Genomic DNA, 22,225 nt, shown 5'->3' with positions numbered 1-22,225 from the left:
AGAATCATAAAATCTGAAATTTGGAAGGGCCCTCAGTAGCTATCAAATCTAAGCTTTTTGTGAAAGTGATCCTCACTATAGCATATTCAATATGTGATTCTCCAGTTTCTGCTTGAAGACCTCCAGAGAGGGTGAACCCACCATCTCTCCAAGTAGCCAAATCCACTACTGATTCCTAGCACTCTTTCCCCCCTAATATTAAGTCTAAATTGGCACCTTTTCAATTTATATCCATTGCTCCTGATTTGGCCATGAAGGCAGTACAGCCAATTTAATCTGTCTCCTATATGACTGCCCTTCAAGTATTTGAAAAGTTATGTTCTTTCTCCTCAACCCCCAATGTCCTCTCTTATATAGGTTGAGGATACCTGGTTTTTTCAGCTGATCCTTGTAGGACATGGACTCTAGGCCCTTATCCTTTCTCCTAAATCTACCCTTCCTATGAATTTTCCTTTTCCATGGTGGATCCTACTATTCTTCTGGTCAGCCAGGTTTGTGACCTCCTTGTCATCTTGGATCCCTCCCTCTCCATCACTTCTCACCTATCCATCAAGTTAATAAGTCAGTCCTTTTTAGTTTTATCTTCAGAACCTTAATATATGTTCCCTTCTTGTCATTACCCTGAACTGATCCTTCTTCAAGGCCTTAACACTTTTTGCCTTGAGTATTATAATAATCCCTTAATTTTTTCCCAACCTCAAGTCCCTTGTCACTTCCACCAATACTCCAATCACTGCCAAGTGGATTTCCCTAAAAAAGAGCTCTGACTATGATGCTCCTCTAATCAATGAATTCTAATGACTTGCCATTACCTCTTAGATCAAATCTAAATTCCTTTGTTTGGCATTTAAATCTCTTCACAATCTATGCCCATCCGACATTTAGTTTTGCACTTTACTGTCTCCCACCACTATATCAACTGTCCCTGTTCCTGGGGCAATAAGGGGCAGGTAGAGGTACAGAAATCAGTCATTGGGATTGAAAAAAAAGAAGGTGCTAGAAGGCAGTTGTTGCTGCTCACTCAGATCCTTGACTCCCTCATTGGGTTCAGAGTGACTAGTTCTAGGCATACTGGTCTACTTGGTTTTCCTAATACACACTACTGCGTTCTCTATTACTTTGCCTTTGTCTGTCCCTCACACTTAATACTTTCTGCTCTCATTTCCACATATTAAGGCAGCATCTAAGTGGCACAATGGATAGTGTTTGGGATTTAAAGTCAGTAAGATCTGAATGGGAATACTACCTCAAATGATTAATAACTATGTAACTCTAGGCAAATCACTAAAACTTTCTCTGCCTTGATTTCTTATTCTGTAAAAATATGAATAATAATAGCTTCTATATAACAGGGTCGTTATAAGGATTAAATAAGTTTACATGGGTAAAGTGCTTTGCAAAACTTAAAAAGCTATAGAAGAGGGCGAGGTGGCAAGGTGGATGGAGAGCCAGGTCTAGAGAGGGTAGGTCCTGGGTTCAAATCTGGATTCAGACATTTCCTAACTGGGCAACCCTGGGATAAGTCACTTAACCCCAGTTGCCTAGCCCTTGCCACTCTTCTGCCTTGGAACTAATACTTAATATTGATTATAAGATGGAAGGTAAAAGTGTGAGAAATAATTTTATCTTTATCCTATTTTAGTAGACTCCTGCCCACCTTCAGTCAATTATTTTATCTACTATATGACTAATTCTAATCTGTATCACCTAGGCTGGTTTGATTCTATAGGCATTTTGTTGTTTTAACAAACAATAATCAAAAGAGTCTTTGCTTTGTAATAATTAAAATTAAATTATGAGACTGTTAGTAGCTTTATTACATCAATGTAGAGATAGTAACAAGAGGGAAATGTAGGAAAGAGGTAAAGAGTTGCCTAGCCTGCCACACTATGTGCTGTTCAGCTTGCCACCGAAAGGGCTTCAATCTCCAGCCAGAAGAGCACAAGAGTGAACCTTCAGGTTCCAATTTCCAGCTGAAAGTCTATGAGAATCTCTTCAGCAAGAGTCACCAGAGCAAGAATCAGAATTAAGAATCCAAATCCAAATGTCCTTCAGACCTCTGGTCTGGTCTTTATAAGGAGTTTTCTCCATCCACTAGCTCTTCCCCATCATGTCTTCAACAACCAATTATAGTTCCTTAATTTGTCTAGTGCTGTCCAGGAGGGCAGTGCTTGTGGGATCAGTTTCAATTTCCTGTCTTGTTGGTTTCAATTTCCTTTCACTGTGGGCATGTGTATCCCTGCACATCTCAATGGTAAAGGACCTCCAGGCCCCTAATTAATTAAATTAAAACAAAGGGAAGGGAATTCCTTTCTCACACCTTTCTTGTTCAACTTCAACTTGTCAGCATAGCTTGAAGGGGGGCTCCACCCAGATGGCACAAACTTCAGTGAAAAGTCTCATGATATATTAAAACCCCTCCACCCTGCATCACTTCCTCCTCAAGACCTGTGTCAGGCAGGCCTGGACAAGAGGCTTGACCTTATGCTGAACCATATCACTAGGATGTCCAGAGCATGTTGCTATGAGTCGGTGTCTTGGGCATGGGTTGTAGATGGAAGTTCATCGTCCATCTTATTTTTTACTAGCAATGTATTCAAGGAGTACACCAGGAATTTGGGGTCCACCGATGAGATAATACTCTGATGCTTAGACTGACCAGGCATATAAAGATGGGGCTGGGCCCTAAAGGGAATAAATGTTGTACTGTGGAGCATGTAGTGGTCTCAGACTGTTAGAAAGGTCTGGGATCCTCTCTATTAGAGGGGACCACATTCATCTAAATTTTTGACTAGATATTATTGACTCAAATAATTATTGGCTTGAAGGTCTGCCTCAGTCATTTGATTGCACACTCAACACATTTCTGATATTACAAGTTGAAAAAAAAAAAGACAAACTTACAGGATTTGGAGCTGGAAGGTACAGGAGAGACCATCTAATCAAATATCCTTTTGTTTTAAGTGGGGGAAAGTGAGGCTCAGAAATGGGAAGTGACATGTCCAAAGTCACAGAGGTAAGGGAGAGCAACAAGGGTTCAAACCAAGGACCTCTTACCCTAAATCTAGTGCTCCATTTCTGATGTACCTTGATACTATCACATGCCTAGCAGTTATTTTAGACTGCTTCCTTTTGGTAATGATATGCCTGCATCAAAGGCAATTTTCATTTTGCATCCATGTTATCAGACCCCAGAATCAGATAAACTTTCATATGGTTTCAGAGATGGAAAAGACCCCATGTGGCTTATTAGACAGCCCTAGGCATAACAATGATTTAGGCTGAAGTTTTCACTCAGGGTTGACAATTAATGACTAATGATAAGAAAATATATCTGTCTAGGTCTAGATAAGGAAATTATAGCCTAAAGCACTGGAAAAGAAACTGAAAGCTATAGAATTGGTCAGCACCTAGGTTAATCCAGTTTAAGGTCATTAAAGAGAAAGGAGGGCCTGGGGCAGATCTGGATAAAATGTAAAACAAGTCCTGACACTTTCTTTTTTTTACTACAAGTGACCACACTGACTTAAATGACTATAAATGTCAAAAAACACTCTTTGTCAAAATACCCTGCAGTTTCACAATAATCCTAAAACAGCCTCAAAATCCGCATGAAATATTCTATTTGCTTAGTGATGTTTTGAGGGTTGTTGTTTTCTTCTTCCAGGGACCTAAGGAAGACTTTCTATAGAAGCCTTTTGGATTAGCATAGTTTGTTTCATCTCACTGCCATAATTTCCATACCAGTCACTCTTGGGTCCTCCTCCTCCCTCTACAGACACAGGCACACACATCCCTAGAAGGGCAGGGCACAACTTCCTTGTTTCCTCCACTCCCTTTGTTAACACCTTAGCTGAGCTCATTTCAGGATTACAGAACATGTCAGGGTAGCACATGCGGATTGAGCATATTTTTATCACCAATAAAGTCACTACTGTCAAGAAAAATTAGCATCATAATAACTTTTAAAACAGAAATATCACATAAATATGTAAGGCATGTTTTCAACATTTTAGCATAAGAAAAATTTTCATCTTCATTCCAAGGAGATCTGGTGCTCTTGGGGAAGACATTTTAAGAAAAGCTGGAAGATAAATACTGATTTTAATCCCACACAAGCTCATATTGGGGGGAAAAAGTTGAAAATGAAGTAAGTTCATGAAGAAGATGTCATTTATAGCTGCAGAGTATATTTTCAATTCACCAATTTGCATGTCTAATGTCCTCTGTGTCTAAACTACTACACATTTCTCCTTTGATATGTAATACTTGTGTGACCTTAAGCAACTCTCTTCATCTTCATATTTAGTCATTCGGTCCATGAGCATTTATTAAGCACCTACAATGCAGTAAGCATTGTGCTGGAATTACAAAGAAAAGCAGTCTCTATCCTCAAGGATCACAGTCTAATGAACCCTCAATTTTGTCCTTTATAAAATGGAAGAGTTGAAGAAGAATGCTTAAGAGGTGCCTCCCGAATTCAGATCAATGACCATCTGTCAAGAATGGAAAATATTATACTTCTAATTGACCAGTTCATTCCATTTTCTTTCTCCTCTCCTCTCCCTTCCCCTCTCTACCATCCCCATCCTTTCCCTTCTCTTCCCTTGCCATCCCTTCCCTTCCCTTTTTCTTTCCTTTCCTTTTCTTTTCCCTTTCCTTTTCTTTTTTCTTTTCTTTTCACTTCTTTCCTTTCCTTTCCTTTTCATTTCTTTTCCTTTTTAATATAACCCTTACCTTTTGTCTTTTAATCAATACTAAGTATTGGTCCCAAGGCAGAAGATTGGTAAGGACTCGGCTATAAGGATTATGTGACTTGCCCAAGGTGACCCAGCTAGAGAGTGCCTGAGGTCAAATTTGAACCCAGGACCTCCCATATCTGGACCTGACTCTCTATCCACTGAGTCACCTACCTGCTTCCGTAGCCAGTTCATTTCAACCCACATTTCTTAGGAACATAGCTCTAATGCAGTGTTAATCAGATTCAAAATTCTAATTCACAAACTGAGTTGGGGGAAAATGAAATCTCTTCCAAAATCTACCTCTCTACAACTGAGGGATCATAGCTATAGAGCCTGAAATAAACTCAGAGGCCATTAAGTATAACCAAATATGTATGTACTTATTCATTTATATAGAAATGAGTGTTAATATTAATCTTGTTTAATATCTACTTCTTAATATATGGCAATATATTCATGTAGAGATATGCAAATATATCCAAATATGTCTCTACATGTAAGTTTAACATTAACCTTGTTTTGATGTTTACTTATTTAATATCTATGCATATTCATATTACAACATGCTTTTATATAATATATGGACCATACATACACACATGTATATGCCTGCATTTAAAACTAACCCTGTTATTTATGCCAAAATTTGATATATCTGTATATTGTAATATGGCTATTTATACGTATATATATATATGTATAGACATATAAAGAATATGTATGGAAATATAAGTGCACATATATGTATATCTTGATATATCGACATGATAAATACACACTGATGTTTACAAAAGTAAAGTCAGAGAATCATAGGATTTTCAATTAAAATTTCCCCAGTGACCAGTTGGTTTTAAGTGTTTTATATGGGATATGTTCTGTCTGACACAGAGAATATTATGGTTATAAATTACTGAGCTGAAAATTTGCCCTTTACTTACAGGTGATACTTTAAGTTGGTAAGGAAAAAGATTCAGAAGAGAGAAGGGATTCACCCAAAATGGCACAGGGCAGGTCTAATAGCAGTAACAGAAGCAGGACTCAAACCAAGATGCTCAAAATTCAGATCCACACTCTTTCCATGGCTGCCTCCTACAGCATGCAAGGGATTATACTAGTTGTTCATTTCAAAAGAACATCAGAAGAAAGACAGTGAATGCTTTATTACACATCTCATTCCCTTAGCATTCAAAATATTCTGTGATATTAGATAGGTAGCAAATTTATCCCCCCCACCAAAGCTAAACAAAAATAGATAACACTTAACTTGGTTGAAATGACTATAGTATGATAGAAAATAGCAGTTCTGATTTTAATTAGTTTCATAAACTTGGACAAACTCCATCATTCCTTCTTTTCCCTGGCAACGAAGTGGCACAGGGAGTTTTTAGATTTGGAACTAGTAAGATTTGAAATTAAATTTGTTTATACACACTTATTACTGTATGAATCTGGACAAGTTACTTAATCTGTGTTGGACTCAATTTCCTCATCTGAAAAATAGGAAAAATAATAGCAACCACATTCCAGGGTTATTGTGAGGTTCTAATTAGATAAGACACATAGTGCTTTGAAAACATTAAAGCCTTTTATAAATGCTATGACAGTAATAAATTTATGCTTTATTGTCATATAAAATAATTACTTGCCAAGGATCATGTTTTCCTTCATCTTTAAAATGAAGGGATCAGGCTAACTGGTCTCTAAGATCTCTTCCATGTTTAACATTCTGTGATTTAACAAATTCATGCTTATATTTCCTCTGCCTCATAGATCATAAATCCTAAGTAATGTTCCAATAAAGTTCCAGATTAATATTGAATCACTCTTGCTCAAGAAGGTCCTTTAGAAAAGGGCAGAAGTGAAGCAACTACTTGCTTGATAATACTCTGCAAATGATAAGTTTTTCTTCTTCTGTTGTTTCAGTTGCATTTCCTCATGACCCAAATTGGGGTTTTCTTGGCAACGATACTGGAATGATTTGCCATTTTCTTCTCCACCTCATTTAATAGATGAGGAAACTGAGGCAAATGGGGTTAAGTGACTTCCCCAGGGTCACACAGCCATTACAGGTATGAGGGCTTACTAGAACTGAGGAAGACAAGTATTTCTCACTCTAGAGCTGATATTCTCCACTGTAACACCTAGCCATTCCTCAAATTCAGGTATCAAGAGCAAAAGTTTTATGCTTCAGTAACCTTGGTCTCAGCTATTCATTTTATTATTATTAGTAGTAGTAGTAGTTGTTGTTGTTGTTGTTGTTGTTGTAGTAGTAGTAAGTCTCAAATAAGAACTTGGGATCACAACTGTTGGCTTTTGAGAAAGTATTTTGATAGGGTTACATAATCATTTCAAGTCCTCCCTCAGACTGGCCAAGTTATTTCAAATCTGAGTACCCTCAGACAATTCTGTAGAACATAAATTGCACAATCCATTTCCATTGGAAGAGGAAGATCCCTATGCTAGTGAAATCTCAAGTTTAGGCTTTCTACTTAGCCCTTTGAAAAAAGACTTTTATCCATATAGAATTTTTCACATATTTTTCACAAAACTTTCACAGAATTTTTCACAATGCCATTTTACAAGTGAGGAAACTGAGGTTAAGAGACTTGAAATGTCTTTCTAAGTGCTAAATGTAGTATCTTGGCTCAGTGCTCCTGACCCCAAGTCCAGTTAATAATCCATTATAACACAGTGCCATCTCTGGATAAAGAATGAAATCAATTATTTTGAACAATTTATGGCGTTGCTACTATTGGCAGAACTTGTATTGTCTGAAGATGCCAAACCTAGCTCTGAGGAAATTGAAAAAAATATAAAGATTTCATAGGTTCTTACACAGAAACAGACATATTTAACTTAGAAGTCTGGCTCTATTCCAGCCCACACTTTTGCTTAAATTTATACTCTGTGCGTTGAGCTTCCTCTTCTTGTTCTTTCTTCTTTTCCTTCTCTTCCTTCTTCTCCTCTTCTCCTTTTTCACCACTTGGCTACTTGTCATATAGGTTGGAGTGAGAATTCATTTTTCTCTTTTAAGTTGAACTAAATGACCCCTAGTCCCTTCTGATCCTGAAATTTGTGAGATATTTAACTGTATGTCAAAGGCAGATAGGTGTTTTTTTGGATAGAGTGCTTGGTCTGGAGTTAGGAAGAGTTCCTGAGTTCCAATCCAGCCTCAGGCACTTACTAGTTGTGTGACTTTGAGCAAGGCACTTAGCCCTGTTTGCCTCAGTTTCTTCATCTATAAAATGAGCTGGAGAAGGAAATGGCAAACCACTCTAGTATCTTTGCCAGGAAAACTCCAGCTGTGGTCAGAAAAAGTCAGCCATGACTGAAAAAGACTGAACAACAATAACTAACTGCATGTCAAACAAGTGAACTGTGCTGTGCCATTGACTATGAATGGATTCTCCATTCCCATACAGGTAAATGATGTTGGTCCTTCAAGCTCTTTGGGCTTGCCATAGAAAGGTGCCATAGAAAAGGGAAGTTATTATTGTTAGTTATCACACCCAAAATAAGGATTTGCCATCTAAATGACTACTGAATCTTAATTGTGAAATTCTTTATAATAGGACAAGCAGTGGGGCCAAATTCCATAAAACTCCATCCGGCATTCAAACTGAGAAGACCCACATGTGCCTTTATTTTTTTTTTTAATTTCCTGGGCTTGCAGCCCAGAAATTGAATGGAAATTTTATTTAAACTTGCTCTTGTGTGTCAACTTTCAGTAAACATCAGGTTTTCAGTTTCCTCACAGTGAATTTTACATTTTGAGAAAAGGTTGGAGAAAGGAAACCCCATCCCCAAACCCCATCCTTTTATATTGTACGTGCTTCTACTGAGGCAGGTTGGCTCTCTGTGCAGGTTCATTATTACTCCTGTAAATTTCAGAAAAGATCTCTTTCTGTCACAGATACAGGATTCAAATTTTTTATTAAATCCTTTCTAGCACTAATCAGCTTTTACTAGAACATGCAAAGCAAACCTAGCTTGAAAATGGTCTTTCCCCATCCCCTAATCCATGTCTCCTCCAATCCTAACCACAAGGTTGAGATTCCTCTCTGTCTTAATTTAAGGATGAATCTCTGCCTTCTTTCTCTTGTCATAGGATTCCAGAGGCTGGCTTTCATTCCCTTCTAAAAAATCTCTTCCTTTACCTTCCCTGTTGAAGAGTACATTCTGTATTTGCCAAGAAGCTCCATTAGGAAATGTGTCAGACTTGTTTAAAATTGGAAGTGGAGAACTTGGGTTCTAATCTAGACTTTCCTACTTTCTGTGCAGTCTTAGATGAATTATTTATCCTCTTTCATCCTTGTTTTCTTCATCTCTAAAACAAAGGTTCAGGATAAATTTGGGCTAAGTCCATGATCCTAAGGAAAGGAAAAAATTGTTATGTTCCCCCTTCCATTTAGCAGTCTTTCTTCTTGAAAATTTTAACACTATATTTTGCTTTTATTTACACGGGAATGTGATATATTCCCCCAGATTTCTCCTTTGAAACCATCTAGCAGAGACTGAGTGACTGCTTGTCAGTTGTATTGGAATGGGGATAAGTTTTCTATTGTATGTAGAACTAGATGAACAGCAGTCCCTGCAACCAGAAATGTGTGAGAGCCCTAACTGCATTGAAGGGCAGCTTAGGTGGTGCAATGGATAAAGTGCCAAGTCTGGAGTCAGGATTATAAGTCTTCCTGAGTTTCAAACTAGCCTCAGACACTTACTAGCTAAGTGACCCTAGTTGAAAATAGGAATTTTAAAATGCTTATTTTTATACTTCTAGGGCTTAAAAGAGGAACTTGCATATATTAAGAACTTAAAATATGAACTGAATAAAATTTGTAATGCAACCCACTTAGGGATTGGCATAGGGAGAATTTGGGTTGAAAGTTTGTTGGTCAATTTTAAGAATACAGATTCTTTGTCATACTCCTGAGGTGGCTAAGTTGTGCCTAAACTGCAGGCAAAAAGGTAATTTATAGTAGCCCACAAAACTGAAATGAGCATAAACAAGCTTTCCCTACCTGTCCCATTTTTGCTACATGCAGAGAATTCAAGGAGTCTAAATTTATTGCAATTTAATCCTGATGGGACGAGGCACATTATTTTTATTTATAGCTGTGGGCTTCATTGTGCCCCACTCCTTTGTTATTTTTTTTAGCCATAAATAATCCCCAGTCTCTTATCATACCACAGTTACTACTAAAGGGAAATCACTTAGTGCTAAAGCATGAAGGTCTGTTATCATTGTGAAAGTTGTCAGTGTTAAAAATTAGCCCAGGCCATCCCAGAGACTACTGACCAGAACTAAAGCCCTTTAGCTATCTCCCCTGTGATGCTCTGTTTCTGCTTCTATTCTCTCTGTGCGTCTCCCAGCGTGCTTTCTCTGTCTTTCATTCTGATCTGCAGGAGATGAACTTGGAGAACTGGAGTGAAGGGTGCTCATTTCCTTAGCATAAGAGACACTGGAATGTGCCAGGTTATGTAAATCCCTTTCCAGACAGTTGACTCAGAACTGCCCCCTTTCTCACTCTCACCTGGATGTTTCCCTGAATTTTAGACAGGAAGGGGTGAAGAGGCAGGGGCCGAGGTGGGTGGGTAGATAAAAAACACCGTTCTGTTCATCTTTCCCCTAAGGAAGTTTTTTTCTTTAACAAACAAACAAACAAACAAGAATAAGAACATTGTTTTTTAATCCCTTAGAAGTCCGGGCTCTTAGCCAGGTCAGGAACACAAGCTGTCCATCCCTGCCTCTATGTACCGCCTTCTTTCTGCAGGGGAGGCCAGAGTCCATTTGCGCTAGCGGGGCCCAAGGGGGCAGCTAGGAGGCTCACTCCGCCATTCCCTCCTTCCCTCAAACCCTTCTCGCTCCCAGTTCACCGGGAGGGAAAACCTAGGGGAGTGAGGGGTGGCTGGAACCCTGGGCGCGAGACCCTTTTGGAGGAAGCGGCTCCTCTTCCTCCCTTCAGTTCCTCCTCCCCTCTGCTTCTCCATCCTCCTCTACTTCACCGTTTTCCCCGCCCCTCTCCTCCCCTCTGGTCCCTCCCCTCCCAGCTCCCGGAGCCAGAGTGACTAGGAGTGAGCTCTGTGCTGGGCATCTTCCAGCAGTGGGTAGACTAGACCCTGCGCACTGTTGCGGAGCTGCGGGGTCGTGTTGGAGACTGGGAAGCGCTCGGGCAGGAGAGCGGGTGGGCAGCTCAGACAGCTGGTAGGGCTGGGCAGGGCAGGGCGGGGAGGGGAGGGGAGAGAAGCCAAGAGGAGGGGAGAATTGGAGTGCGGCACGCACGCCGGACGCCGTTTGGCCTTGGCAGCAGTCTGCCGGTGCTGCTGCCGCTGCCGCGCGGGTGGCTGGCCACTGTCCGCAAGGAGAAGGTAGGTCTGTCTCTGTTTCTTGGTTCCGGGCGCCCAGGGATTGTTGGGGTAAGGGGCTAAGCCCAAGAAGCAAAGGGACTGGCAAACTTTGGGAAAGGAGATGCCATCTGGCCAGACTCAAAGTTCCGGGGGATGAGGAAAATGCCCCAGGCTGGCGGAGAGGTGTGGATAGTGAGAAGTGCTGACCAGAGGCGCATTTGGAGTCATGGAGATATTTTCCGTACTCGGGTGGGAGGAAATTAGTTAGGGCATTGGAGAAGTGGTCTGAAACCGAATTACCTCTGCGGCTAAATCACTTCCTGCACCTGCAGAATCTAGAAAACCGAAGTCGACCATCTCCCCCAGCCTGAACTCCTTTTAAGAACGTATCTAGTCAGGGAAAGTTTAGGAACAAACTTAGAATTCATGCCACTCTTGGGGAATGGTACAGGAAAAGGCACGGGGGCTAGGTGGGCATTGGGGTAAGAAAAGAAAGACCCTGGAAGGCATCTGCTGCGTCTAGCTCAGGTTTTTGACCTGATGTCTGCTCCAGAGCCCTCCAGGTCTGGGGAGATCTATTGGGAGGACCGCGCCAGAAGGAGACCACCTTTTTAGGATTCGAGTTTTCAACTTGTAATCCCCTGCCTGTTCTGTAAGGCTTTTGCCATTGCTGAGCAGCTCTTCCTTTTGATTGCCCGAGTTCTTCCGCTCGCCTGAGGCTGCTTTTCCCATTCTCTTAAGTGCCAGGAAAGCAAGGAAGAAATATCCACCAGCAGCCCGATTCCAGGGAAATCACCAGCAGGGTGCTCCTCTTCAAGCTGCCAGGCGAACTGTTCCCGTGCTCTTGGAGGATGCCACTCCGCATACCGAGCTCCCAATCCCCTCTCCCCTCGCTTCGTATTGTATTTGCTCATTGATTTCCAACAAGTAGAAGCGCCCAGAGAAATTATTTAATAACAAACAGTGCCTGCTACGGAGAGGACAGCAGACGTGCAGTCCTGAGCCAAGGGGGAGGAAGTAGAGCGCATAGCAGGGGCTTTTAAAGCAAGAGCCAGCTAGACTGTGAACATCCCCAGGAGCTAGGGGGAAAGAAAGCAATGGGAAGCTGCCGAAATTTAACAGGAATGTACATGAGGGAGGTCAGAAACCCCAGCACATATTGCGAATGCTGGAAATAATGGTGGTGGTGGGGAAGAGATTAAACAAGAATAATTTAGGAGGAGACAGACTTCTGCATACTGTTTCTACCCCCATGGAGATTCATATCTCATTGTATGGAAAAGAAAGGGATCTGTAGATAGATTAAACACGAATTAATCAGAACCAGTGAGTCATGGGTGGCACTTCAGAGATTAGGAGAGGGAATAATTGTCTTTGAAAGAGCTATTATGTCTCAATAGCTCAGACTAATTTGTTACTTTTGCCTTGTTTACTAACAATACCTGGCGTGGACTTTAATAGTCTGACATATTATTTATTTATTGCTGCTCCTTTTCTCAGTGTAGGTAATGGGACTGTGTAGAAAGTTGTGCTCAGCTGTTCTGTTGATCATTTCATTTGAACAACCGTTTTTTTTTTTTGGGGGGGGGGATTCAAATGGTCCTTTTATTAAAATGTGGTTACATGGCTATTTAAGTAGAGTATATTTCCCTTACATGTAACAGAGATAAAATAATTGTCTTGGTCATTAATTAGGATCTTCTAATGGTTGCCTTTGTTGGCAACAGGTGGTTTATGTCGCCAATGTGGCAATAGCTACATTCTAGTACCCAAGACTAATTATTATCAATTTACATTGCCTCAGAAAGACGATGGTGGTGTGATTTAGGACGCTAGACTTGGAAACAGCAAAGGCAGGGTTCAAATCCCTTTAGATACTTAACTAGTCGTGTGACCCAGGACAAGTCTCAGTTTTGTCATCCGTAAAGTGAGCTGACTGGAGCTCAGGAGCACTAAATAACCTTTAAGGGCTAAAGCTTTAATCCTCAATCAGGCAACAAAGAATATCACTTAAATATTACCTTTTCTACTTAGACTGGACAAAATAACTTCCTCTTCTCCTAGATTGGCTCTGTGGCCAAAAGTAAGTCACTCAACCACTCTGGGGCAGCTCTATAAGACTATAAGTTCTACAACCATAAGTTGTAGAACTGATAATGAAACTTTCTTCATTGGGACTTTCATATGTCAGTAAAATCACGAGTCTACTTCTTATCTCTACACTGAGGTACTGTGCCTAACTAATCCCCAGTTGTAACAAAGACAGACAATGGCAGAGGTGATGGGGAGTGTATAGAAACTAGCCAAATTTAACCAGAATTTTTATATCTGGATTCTCTTAAAGAGTGTGGAGAAACAGGTGTCCCCACTGCTCTTCCCTCTATGTCTTCATGGCTTAAGCAAAACAATGATAATTATGAGAATCCTCTTTTAAAATTTAATTGATAGTGGCAAAACAGTGGAGGAAAGAAAAATAGAGAGGCAATCCTCCGGTTGGATGATTTGCATTTGCTTTCTATCAAAGCTGTATTCTCCATATTCTTGTTGGTTACAAATTGATAACCATGTTTTTCTCAAATAGCAAACTCTGCTATCCACTAGCTGAAAAACCCACTCTGAACTATATATACTAACTCCAGTAGATTTCACTTTCCATAGTGCTGCCTTTTCTTCATTCTGCCTTTTCTGCTTAAATGGCTCATACTTGAAGTTCTCATTATCTCTTTATCTTTTGTTTTGAAACACTGGAGCTAGAATGGTTTTCTTCCACACTCCCACATCTCTATACTTATATTACACCATCCCCCAGCCTGAAGAATCCAATGATGGATTCAATGTTCTGTGTTTTCTAAAAGCCATTTACCATGTTCAATTTGATTCAACAATCGGTTATTAAGCAGCACCTCGGTGCAAAGCACTGGGCTGCCTTGCTTGGGGGCACTGTTGTTAACATCATTTTAAATTGTATGAAGTTGAAAAGCTTATTGGATGTAATATGATAGATTGCTTCTACAAGAACTCAGGCTTGGAATCCTTGGTTCAGGCATAAGCACTGGTCTCATTTAAAGTTCTTTAATGCTGTTTTGGGTCAGTTCTGGCTTACATCTCAGAGATGGATGTGCCTGAGAACCTCCTTTCCTTCCAATTTCTACCTTAATATCTAGTTTCCAATGTATACTTCCTGCTGTTTAGAAGTTTAGTAACAATTTCAAGTCCAGAATTAATTTGATATTTTAAGTTGGCTTCCTGCTAAAGATGTTAGAGTTAACAAAAATTAGTGTGTTTTCCTTTTATGTCCATTCCCTACCCCCCCAATCCAGAATAGAATAGTTGTGTGACAGGTTGATATGATTTTGAATCTAGACAGTGGTATAATAGGAAAAAATAAACTGTTTAGATGATTTCTAGTTTTTAGGATTATCATTCTTCTTATAGTTAAAATAATAGAGGAAAAATTCTCTGGAAAATTTGCACCAAAAGAAATTTATTCTCAAGCTAAAACTTTGTATATGCCAAGTTTTAGTTCATGGTGATTTCTTCTTCTTTTATGGAGAAGTTATAAACAAGAAATAAAGGTTTGTAATAGAAGTGCTGACAGTTCTTTATAGCATTTCAAGCAGGCTTGCTACTATGCATGTAAATATTTGTAGAATGTTTATTACATAAGGAGTTATCTTGCAAAGAGAGGAACATACCTGTTTCATAAAGTCAGATAAAATTATTCAGTGAGCATGTGTATTCCTTACTTAAGAAATATCGGGAAACTAAATAATAGATTATGGATATTTATCATGATGCCTTAGCATTCCATTAGAAGTCATAATAGCTAAGACTCAATTCACCATAGGTTATAACTTGTTTTATATGGTCATAACAGAGGAAAAATATTATCTAAAGTAGTCTTCGAGAAAACTTAGCAGTGGTTGCATCATCATAAGAAACCAGATGCCACGTATATATCTAATAGAGACTTTGATTTAATGGATGACTATTAGTACTGGAGGTACAATATTTATATAAAATGTAGCCTGTGAACATTGGTTTCTCTTTACTAGTCTCTGGAACTCTGTGCTGGAAAAAGCTTAACACTGCCTCTCTGAGAGAAAAACAATTGGGGAGGGGGTTGACATGGACATATTTTTATTTTTAATCTCCATTAGTAATATTTTCTCTATAACTGTTTAAAGTCTAGGCAACAAAGAAATGAATCAAACCTTGATTTGGAGCTCTTGTAGGTTTCTGAGGTTGTAAATGATCACAATGAAAATTTAAGAACTTTCTCAGCCAGTTGGAACTGGCTCTAGAATATTCCTTTACTAGAATGGTGGTCATAAGGATGCTTGTGTTTCTGAATGGCATGATTTGAGTTGAAAAGAACTTTATAAGTCATTTTAATACAATTCATTCATTTTACAGATGAGGAAACTGAGGCCCAGAGAGTATAATGACTTATTCAAGGTAATGCTAATAGCAAGTAGCAGAATGAGATTGAAACTTAGGTCTTCAGATTTGAAAGTCATTGTCCTGTATTACACTCCTAGTTCTAATGCATTTGTTTTCAGCTTCACTGTTGAGGCCTTATATTCTGCTGTGGTGGCATAGTATCTGTCCATCCTTAAGACTTTTGGGGTTCCAGCTGTAGTAAGTTGATTACTCCCCTAATCAATACATACTCCCCTAATCACTGACTCAGGTCAGTGAGATAAGCCCAAAAGGAAGTGAGCCTTTGTTTCTGGATTTGATCACTTCTCCTTATTTAAAGGATGAAGATAATACCATCTGATCTATTTTAGACCTATTTTTAAATTGTTTTGGGGATGCCATTTGTTGTCATTGTAGAATTAACACTCGTGGGGAGAGTGATCCCTTTATGCCGAATCTATAACAGTGAATCCTTAACTCCTTCTTTGGCCTCTTTTCCAAAAATATTTTCTTTGGAGAGTCCTCAGAATTGGAAAAAAAATAAGTGGCCATTTACTGTAACCAATACCCCAAATAGAATCCTCATGACAACTTTCCATCCAGCCTTTGCTTTATTTATGTCCTTCAAAGAGGAGAAAGCCACTGCTTGCTGATCCAGCCCATTGTACTTTTAAATAGGAAACCTATTGTGGGGGCTCCTCTTGGGTAGGGGAGTGGGTGATCCACAACCCACCCACCCAAATGCCCAGATTGTAATGCTGGGAAGTAAAGGGGAGATAATGTAGGATTAAAGCAATTGGAAGGACGTGGTCATGCTTGGTCATGATTATCCTTCCAAAATGTGAACAGGTTTCTTCTGGATTGAACTAGAAGGAGACTTTGTTCATTGGATAGGAAAAACATTGACTGTGCCCTTGGGTGGCCCTTTCCAGATAGTGGGACAAAAATGAGACAAGAATAGTTAGAGAGCATTCAGTTCAAGGAAGTCCAGGCAGAGTCAGCTACCAAGAAGGAACTCCAGTCCCAGTGGAGTGAAGCCCTAGAAAAGCTGAGTACCAGGGAAAACACAAGAGCAGGCGTAGGCAGACCCCTTCAAGGGCAGCCACTTGGAATGTGATAGTGAGACTCTGTGGTCTGATTCGGGACCAATTATGAGGAGACAAAGGATTTTAGTGAAAGAAGGTAATGAAAACAGCTCTTTGGGAAGAAAATGTGATCATAATACCTACAAGTAAAAGCTTATAAAGGTTTACAGAAATTCAAGACAATATTTTTGCTCTCGTGTGCATCTATAATTTAGCCTTAGATAATGTAAACTCCTTGAAGGCAGGGGATATTGTGCTTATGGCTCTGTATCTCTAGGCATCTGCTGGTTTGGGGCTTGGCTTATAATAATCGCTTGAATATCTAATGGATGATTATCTGACCTTGAGAGTTCTTGTGTGTCTTTAAAAACTGTTATGTAAGAAAAATCATTTATAAATAGGTATTTGAAATTTGGCAAGTGGTGTGTGGTCATTTATCTCACACAGGGCGGGCAAACAAGCCCAGCTGAAGCAGCAAGGTACCCTGAGACAGAAGGCAACATGGGCTAGGCGAATCAAACCATTGACGCCACCTTAACCACCATCTCCCCCCGGATCCCGATGGAGACAACTTGAGGACCCAGAATCTGAGAGCCTCAGAAATAATAGTCCTTCTGGCTCATTGCCCTCAGCCATCATTCTGGGAAACTAACTGTGAAAAGGGAGCCTCAGAGCTCCTCCTAAAGGTGTTATTGTTACAGGTCCAGAGGTCAAGAAAATTCTTGCACCAATGGCCTTGAAACTGTCAAATGGTTCAATATCCGAGGTTGACATTTTCTCACTGTACCCTAAGCACCATGGGACTTTCTATCTGTCTTGTAGATGAAACGTTCCATATATTTTATCTCTCTTTTTTAGAATGTGAGCTCCTTGAGAAAAAGGACTGGCTTAGTTTCCTATTTATATCCTTCAGCATCTAGCACTGGTTTTTGCACATAGTAAGTACTTAAAAATAACAATAAATTTTTTCACAAATTAATTTGGGGAATTTGCTTTCAGCTAGGTATCTGTAATGTCCCAAGGTACTGCATGGTTTATATATTTATTTTTAACTGTAATACCTTCCCATACCAATAAATGGTCAACCTGACCCCTCACTTATTTGTATAGCAGGATACTTAAGGAGCTACTTTCCATTCTAAGATGGAAATAGTCACTTTTTAAATTGCTTGAAAAATTTCAGAAGATGGTAATGACACATTTCAGGCAATTAAAATCAACCAGAGCAATTCTAGTGATCTATTCTCAGGTCTGTTACTCATTCAGATGGGTTCAGTAAACGTAATGTTGGCAGAAAGCCGCGGTGATTACTGGTAGTTACTAAATCTGATATATTTTGTGAATGTTTGAGAATTTAACTCAGTGGAATGTCTTCAGTAAGTTACTCTTGCTAAAGTCTCCACAATCCAGTATCTTTTTTTATAAGCTTAGTCCTTAAAATTCCATGAGGATGTTAGGAATGAGAGTAGTACAGATATGGCACAAGACCGCCATGACTGCATGGAGATGGGAAGGGAGAATTTATTATGCTCCTACTAAGTGCCAGGCACTGTGCTAAGAAAACATTTATAAATATCGTCTCATTTGATCCTCATGGGAAGTAGGGAGGTATTCTCATATCCATTACATAGTTGAAGATACTCAGGACAGACAGAAGTTGAATGATTTTCCCAGGGTCACAGAGCTAGTAAGTGTCTGAGGCCATATTTGAACTCAGGTCTATTCTAACTTTGGGCTCAGGGCTCTCTATCCACTGTACCTGGTTGCCTGACAAGTAATAAAGAATAAGTAGCAAACTAAATAGTGAGTATTGAGGGAGAAAATAGGATATAAAAATAAGAAAAGAAAATGGGAGCCATATTTTAAGGCACTTTTAATGCCAGACTGAGAATTTTGTATTTTAGTTTAGAAGCAGAAGAATAAAGATTTTGTTCTTAGGTTCATAGACTTAGAGCTTTTAGTGCCAAACTGAGAATTTTGTTTTTTTTATTCTAGAACCCAGAGAATAAAGATATTGATCTTAGGTTCTTGGACTTAGAATTGGAAGAGAGATCTTACATATTGGATCAGATCAGAGGTGCCAAACCCATGGGCTCACGTGACCTCAATGCTCCTAAGTATGGCCTGAACCCTATTAAAATATAATTGGGAAGTATTTAACAAAATAAATCAAAATACAACAAAATATAATGAATACTACATTTTTTGGAAATTTAGATTTATGCATTAGTTTATTGAATAAATTAATGAGCAGAAGTTATATAGTGCCAAATCGAAGAGGAACCACTAATATTCCATACATTTTCCAAGGTCTTAAAGACTTTGTTGTGGAACGGATGTCTTATTTTTCCTTCATATAATAAGTGAAAGCAGCACTTTAATACATTTAATAATTTCTTTTATGAATTCCATAATTGCTCCACATACACTTAATTGGATATTAAAGTTGCATCTTTCTTTGGTACATTCAAGATTCATTGAAAAAGATTGAAAATTAAGTCAATATACACCACTCATGGATCCTTGGGTATGGTTTCATGACCTTTGTTTCTATTCATTTGGCACCTCCAATAAAATGATCTTTTACTTTATAGATGAGAAAAATTGGGCCCAATGTTGATATAGCATCATTGCCAGTATCACACAGTTAATACGTTGTAGTACTAATATTTGAATCTAAGTCCTCTGACTTCAAATCCAGCACCATTTCATTCGTACCATGCTCCTTACCCTAGAAATAAGTTTTAGAATTATCAGTCCTATGCTGAAGAAGAGAGAGGAATTAGATAGCTTAACTAAGTTTTGAAAAGTAATTGTTTGAAGTTAGCTGCTTTCTGGATAATTACAAAATTATTTGAGTATTCTGAGCTCTCTTCATACCATTATAGTTCATGAACTGCCACCAATCAGTACCAAAGACCATCACAGCCATTAGGGCAGAGATAGACTACCAGACTCAGAGCAGTGAGTCTTTTTCTATCCCCAGTGTTTCACATTGAGTAGATGATTGATAAATATTGATTGGAGATCATTACTTTCTTGGTTATCTCCATGTTGGTCATAAACATGACTGGTTCCATTTCCATATTTACTTCCTTCCTGCCCCCATTCTGGACATGCCATAGAAATAAATAGCAATGGCCAAAGAAGGGAAAAGTTCTGTAGAAACCAGTGTCTGAGGAGTAAGTCATTTCAGAAGGAGAAACCAAAATTATATGATTTTGTAATCCTTCTTTCCATATTATTCAGATATTCTTTCTTCTACTCTTTTCAGGTATAGTTTTTTCACCCATTTTTCAAAAAGTCATGAGATTCTCTATTGATATCTGGTCAACCACCCTTACCACATACGCACCTTGAACCCTAAAATGAACCTAAAATGACTGTCTGGTACCTACATTAGTCCACAAATCAGCCAGTCAGTGTGGGTTCAAATAACAAGATATTAGAAGTAACTATGAAAGGCTTACAAGGAAACAGAGGTTTTTTGAAGAGCACACAGGAACAACTGGCAATCAGTCTGTCCTTCCTGTCCCCCAACTCTCCCATCCAACAGTCTCTCATTAGCTTTGAAAAAGCAGCTCTATGAAGCACAGGTTTTCCAGAGCCTAGATTCTCATCCTCTGAGATGCTCTCTGGGCTGCATCAATCAAAAGTATAAGGTAGCATGCAGAGTGCTGCTCCCATGATGAGGGAAACCATTGGTTTTTATATGTCAAAGAAGGTATGATGGGATGATAAGGGCAGTGGCCACAGGATGTATCTCCAAGAGAGATGGGATTTGGGGGCAGAAACTTGAACAAAGCACAAAATATAACAATGCCTGATGACCTGAAGAAGGTGGTCTTTCTCAGAGGGGTCTGTTGGAACTGAGAATGAAGGGTCATTTTGCCTTCTATTATTTGTATTATTTGGACTCATCCCTCTCTGAACCAGTCCATGGGCTTTCAGTCTTCCTCTGTAGCTGTTAGTCAGTCAGTCTAAAAACATGTTAAGTATCTACTATGTGCCAGGCATTTGGAGTACAAGTAGGGCAGCTAAGTGGCCCAGTGGACAGAGCACCCAGCCTATAGTGAGGACAACTCAAATTCAAATATAGCCTTAGGCACTCTGTGGCAGTGTGACACGGGGCAAGTCACTTGACCTAGTTGGCCTCAGTTTCTTCATCTATAAAATAAACTGGCAAAGAAAATGGCAAATTGCTTCAGTATCTTTGCCAAGAAAACCCCAAATGGATGTAGACGCTAAGCAATCACCCTAGTGCAAATATCAATAATATGGAAACAGGTCTTGATCAATGACCCACGTAAAACCCAATGGAATTGCCTGTTGGCTATGGGAGAGGGTAGGAGGAGGGGAGGGAAAGAACATGAATCATGTAACCATGGAAAATTTTTCTTAATTATTCAATTAAATAAAGTTTAAAAACGAATGATACGGAAAAAGCATCAAGTGATAACATTTATATAAACCAGTAGAAATGCTTATTGGATCTGGGAGGGGAAAGAAAGAAAATGAAATATGTAAACATGGAAAAATATTTTTAAAATGTTAAAATTTTTAAAAAAGAAAAAAAGGAAGTCCCAAATGGGGTCACATAAAGTACAATATACCTCAAAAGACTTAATAACAGGAATACAAATAAAAAAGAAATAATACATCTTCATCTTTTCCGGAAGCATCTTCTTCTTCCCTCTGTCAAGCCTTAGTTGTAGGTAACCAGCAATCAAATGCCTAGATTACTGCCATTTTACCTACTAAATATGAACTGGAAAAGAAGTGGAACAGTATGTTTTACTGGAAAGAGAGTGAATACTTATTCAAACCTACCTTAGTTATGCTGGCCTTTGAGCTAGTTTGTACTCTTGGCCAAAATAATATATACTGACCTCAGAAACAAGAAAAATCAATCAGAGACCTCATTAAGCAGTATATTTGCTTTCACTAAAGTGTTGGCATGTGGACAAAAGATAATAGCATTCAATTTAAGCTTTTTTTATTTAGATTTTTTAAATGAGTCTAGAGACCTCGTTAAAAAATAGGATTATGAGTGAAAATTTTAATTCTTCAATTGACCCGTGATCATATTAGCATAGAGGTTCCTTTCTCTCATACAGATCATGACTCAGTAGTGCTTTCTTATCCTGTGTAATTCTTTCATCATCTATCTCTACATCCTTGATACTGATGAATTACCAAAAATGGTGGAGTCCTTCCTCTGCTTCTTTTACCATTTTGAGTTCAAGCATAGGCTAATATTCTTCCATTATTCATAGGATAGCTATTACTCCTTACTTGTGCTATTTGACTGTTTAGCTAGATGTTGCTGTGGTGAGTGTTTAGGTTAGTCAGGAAGTACAGTTCAAATCTAGCCTCAGGCATATATTATCTCTGTGACCTAGGGAAAATTAATGGACTATTCCCTGCCTCAATTTCCTTGTCTAAGGGATGGCAATAATAATTTCACTTAACCCCCAGCACTTAATTTCCAGGGTTGATGTAAGGAGGCCATACTTGTAAAGCCCTTTGTAAACCTAAAATACTGTCTAAATCATCATCATCACCATCATTTTATTCCCTTTCCTAATCAGATATGTTTTTCATAATTTTCATACCAATTTTCACTGG

General features: G+C 39.0%; 1 protein-coding gene across 1 annotated transcript in view; it reads left to right on the top strand.

Annotated features, from left to right (window-relative positions):
- The first annotated feature begins 10,558 nt into the window (after positions 1 to 10,558).
- CNTN3 (contactin 3) overlaps positions 10,559 to 22,225 on the top strand; it is a 453,041-nt gene continuing 441,374 nt past the window's right edge. Inside the window, exon 1 of the mRNA XM_001373601.5 lies at positions 10,559 to 11,111. The gene's annotated coding sequence lies outside the window, so the exon portion shown is untranslated. The remainder of the gene's footprint in view (positions 11,112 to 22,225) is intronic.

The sequence above is a fragment of the Monodelphis domestica genome, chromosome 7, assembly GCF_027887165.1.
Source record: "Monodelphis domestica isolate mMonDom1 chromosome 7, mMonDom1.pri, whole genome shotgun sequence".
Lineage (NCBI taxonomy): Eukaryota > Metazoa > Chordata > Mammalia > Didelphimorphia > Didelphidae > Monodelphis > Monodelphis domestica.
Note: the sequence above shows the minus strand (reverse complement) of the source record. Positions and strands in the feature narration are given on the sequence as shown.